The sequence below is a fragment of the Priapulus caudatus genome, unplaced genomic scaffold (assembly GCF_000485595.1).
Source record: "Priapulus caudatus unplaced genomic scaffold, Priapulus_caudatus-5.0.1 Scaffold3, whole genome shotgun sequence".
Lineage (NCBI taxonomy): Eukaryota > Metazoa > Priapulida > Priapulimorpha > Priapulimorphida > Priapulidae > Priapulus > Priapulus caudatus.
Genome location: NW_014577064.1, coordinates 287941 through 292250, shown reverse-complemented (window position 1 = coordinate 292250; position 4310 = coordinate 287941). Strand labels below are relative to the sequence as shown.

General features: G+C 41.7%; 1 protein-coding gene across 1 annotated transcript in view; it reads right to left on the bottom strand.

Moving 5' to 3' along the window:
* The window catches only part of LOC106820849 (leucine-rich repeat-containing G-protein coupled receptor 5-like), a 150984-nt gene that overhangs the window by 106412 nt on the left and 40262 nt on the right, over window positions 1-4310 (bottom strand). The gene's annotated exons all lie outside the window — the stretch shown is intronic.

The following is a 4310-nucleotide window of genomic DNA, read 5'->3' as shown; positions in this document are numbered from 1 at the left end:
TCTCTCTCTCTCTCTCTCTCTCTCTCTCTAAATATAGATATGTATATATATCTAACGTGTTGTGCCAACAACGCGGACTAAGAAAGGCCGTGACGAAGATTGAATTGGCGCCTGATTGAAGTGAAGCTGTAGTGGTATTACGCAAATACAATAATAGCCAGCTGATTGCGTATGCAATTATTTTTATCTCACATACATAATATAACGTAAGCTGAAGGTCGTCAAAAAAGGTTAATATTTTTACATGAATTTCTGATCGTATACGAAAACTATATTACTCTACCAGATTACACCAGATCGGGGCATATGTAATGTGATAGCTCTCATGCAGCGCTCGCTTAGCTCTTTATTCGGGGATACGAACATGTATGGTATTTCCAGCATAACATGCCTCTCGCCATATAAAAGAGTGTATCCGCTTGGGCGGTTTCTTCATCTGGCTTACGCGCATTAATTTATGAATTAATTAATTTAATTAATTTATAAGGCAGGCTATTATATTATAAGAAGCATCGATTTGAAGCCAGTTACGCGCAGTCAGGCTTGCATGTCGCTTGTCAGTCGCACTTGCGTCACGCAGTTGTTATGACTCGCCGGTGCAGCCTGTCCGTGCTAATACTGCTGTTCACGTCCAGACCTTGGTCAGTTACCTGGTTAGTTACCTGGTCAGTTACCTGGTCATTTACCTGGTCAGTTACCTGGTCAGTTTCCTGGTCATTTACCTGGTCAGTTACCTGGTCAGTTACATGGTCAGTTACCTGGTCAGTTACCTGGTCAGTTACCTGGTCAGTTACCTGGTCAGTTACCTGGTCAGTTACCTGGTCAGTTACTTGGTCAGTTACCTGGTCAGTTACCTGGTCAGTTACCTGGTCATTTACCTGGTCAGTTACCGACCGCACCCGCGTCTGTATTCGTCACTAATGTTCGATGGCGCCGCAACATGACGGCCTGCCTGCCACAGTCCCGCGTTCTGCAAGCGGATATGTCGGCTACGTGAACAACTAACTGTTTATCTCAGCGCATCACTACTCGACCGAGAAAGCTGCCAATGACGGCGCCTTGACGATATTACTGTACCCTTTATTGTACTTACTTGTAATGTTTACTGCAATAAACAGAATGATCAATTCATCGCTTTATTATAAAGAGTCTATCATTATTGATAGACTCCTGTTATTATCAATAAATAAATAATGATTAGTTAAGTGAATATATCATATTGAATGTATATATAGGCCTATATATACATATTAATATTTATTTTTTTAAACGTAATATATATATATATATATATATATTATTGACCAGAGACTAAATAGTGTAAAAGTGGTTGAACGTGCGTGTCAGTTGCAGCTGCTATGCATGAAGATCGATATTTTGATACGTCTATCTATATCGCATCAGTTCGTTTTTTCGATTTCGATTTTTTCGTTTTTTCGTTTTTGCGAACGGTTGCCATGCAATTATTAACAGGTTGTGAATAAGAACGGTATAAGAGTTATAACAGGTTTAACAGGTATAAGAAATAAGAACGGCGAAAAAGGAGTGTTAATTTTCGTCAGCTACGTGACGGGTTTAACGTTTGCCGTTGTCAATGTTTAATCATTTCCTCGTAGGCCTACGTAGTAATGCACTATTCGTTCAACAAATTTTCACTTTCAGCATGGTTCGCTAGTCTCAGCGCTAGACTCGTCTTCGAACCCTAATAGGTAAATTGGCGTCTGATGGGAACACTGACCACAAAACTATGTTGAGGATTTCGCTGGGGTTGTGACCAGGCTGGCTGCAGCTTAGTGTGTGCGCATTTCCGAGCGGGGCATGGGCTAGATTGAATTCTAATGGCAATTAGGTGGAACAACGTCCATGATGCAGAGCCGTAAATCGATTTGTTACCAAGTCAGCGCGTTTACTCTCGGGTCAGTACGTATAACCAAACAGAAATTGACTTTGGTTGGGGGATGTGCTGATCACCTAGAGAGCGTGCTATCGAGCAGCCTGGCGATTCTTCATAAGTTACCCAATATGCACTTTCACGCAAGGCTTCGCTTCCGTCTCCCTGCTTCCATATGTAACCCAATCATAAAAATGTATCTTGTGTAAAAATGGCCAATACAGAATGGCCAATACAGCTTTGTTGCGATCCTATTACCAAACAACGCAGAGCACGTTTGGTTCGTATATATATATATATATATATATATATTATATAAAGGGAGAAAGAGGGGGTGAGAGAAAGATAAAGCGAGATTGTGCACGATGAATATCAAAAGGAGATGCTTTACGAACGTGTTCTGCGTTGTTATATATATATATATATATATATATATCAGGAATTCGAGGCGAAGATACCAATAAAGCTTTACGTTTGTTTTTTATTTGATTCTTAGGTGTGGCCCTGACAGAATGAAGCCCATAATATAAATTCGTACTTAGCTGTAGTAGTATGTTTTGAGGGGGATAACACCGCCTAGCATTGCGGGTGTTTGCCAAACAAATAGGTAAAAACAATGGCCACCGCTCGCCTCTGAGTTGCAAATGCGTGCGTGAGTGCGTGCGTGAGTGCGCGTGCGTACGGGCACCCGCGCGCACGTATATGTCCGTCTGTAGTGTACCATGTGAGACTGCGATGCTGTGAGCTTATTGTATCGAACTTTGTTCATCCCGCTTGCGGATCCCGAATATAGAGTACGATGAGCTTACGGTGAGATTATATCCACAGTCGCCTTTTTTTTCAATAGAACGTTGCATTGAACGTTGCATAGAACATGCATGCACCTGTAGAGACACATGTTAAAAATACGCCGCAGAAAGCTACACGCTAGTCTATAACCACCATTGTTCGTTAACAACCGGTTACTCAATATAGAGTGTACCTCTCTACAAGCGAATCTGTTCAGATGCACCTGGAGCCTTGAAATGTAGCTATTTGTACCGGCAGAATTGCACAGGGGACTATTGTAGATTGTATCTCAGCGCGCTTTAAGCACTAGACCCGACTAGTTAAGTTTATTTCACCACACGACAAATTTGGTAATTCGGGTGTGTATCAGTGCACCTTGTTTACGATATCTTGCAGCGTGTTAAAAATTTATTTGGCTTTAACGCTTCGAGCTTGGGTAAGAGAAGAACAACCGCGTAGCGACACGCGCAGCAAAACTGCATGCAGTGCACCTTCGTAACTGTTCTCTATTATACTAACTTAGTTACTACGTAACTTACTATAGTAACTTAGTTTACTATACTAAGTTAGTATAATAGAGATCAGTGATCTTCGTACACTCATTACTACAGTAGATTGAGCCCATGAGCGAGAGCGCCATCTGTCGTCGAGTTTGACTCGCAGCTACCAGTGCAAACTGCATGCAGCGCTCCCTCCCCCACCTCGTACAACTCAAGAACCCCTCGCCATTGAGCCCAGAGCGAGTGCGCAATCTGTCGTGGAGCTTGCTACCAGTGCGCAACAAATAATATCTGCCCGCTACGCGCTGATTCACATAAGTACTCTCCTATTTATGTGTCGGAATAGCCCACTCACGTATTAATGAAACAGTCGTTTTACATTTCGTCTGCCGCGCGCATCGATAGCTGCTCATGATCAGTTAATTGGTAGCTAGGTGCAACATCACATACATATCGTCGCATAGACCGTGACGTGTCACATGGGATGCCACACCACGACCACAGGCACTTGGAACGTCTCAATAAATAAATAAAAGGTAAATAAACACGAAATGTATTTACTACTAAAGTCTTAATGTTTCTCTACTCTATTTTTATTATTTTTATTATTATTTTTATATTTTTTTTATTGAGACGTTCCAAGTACCTGTGACCACGACAAGTCGGAAAATCCACAAGGTAACAAAGGTCCATGTATTTGTGTGGCTCTGACATGATTCTCAGCTACTCATTAGTTACTACAAATAGTCAGCCTGATACACACACCAGTCCAGATTAGTATTACAAACGGGTCTATTGATGTTTACCTGTTCGTATATTTACAATCGCTATATATACTTTAAAAATACAGTTATAATATGAGTACGAACTAGGAATCATGCATGTTCTGTAAAATCACTATAAGTCAATACGTTGTTATCATAGTCGTAATCAGTTAGTTAACTGACGTGTTTGCTTTATATAGGGAGTAGTGCGCCCGTGTAGACGCATACGCCGGTCTCTCTCACTCTCTCGCTCTCTCTCTCTCTCTCTCTCTCTCTCTCTCTCTCTCTCTCTCTCTCTCTCTCTCTCTCTCTCTCTCTCTCTCTCTCTCTCTCTCTCTCTCTCTCTCTCTCTCTCTCTCTCTCTCT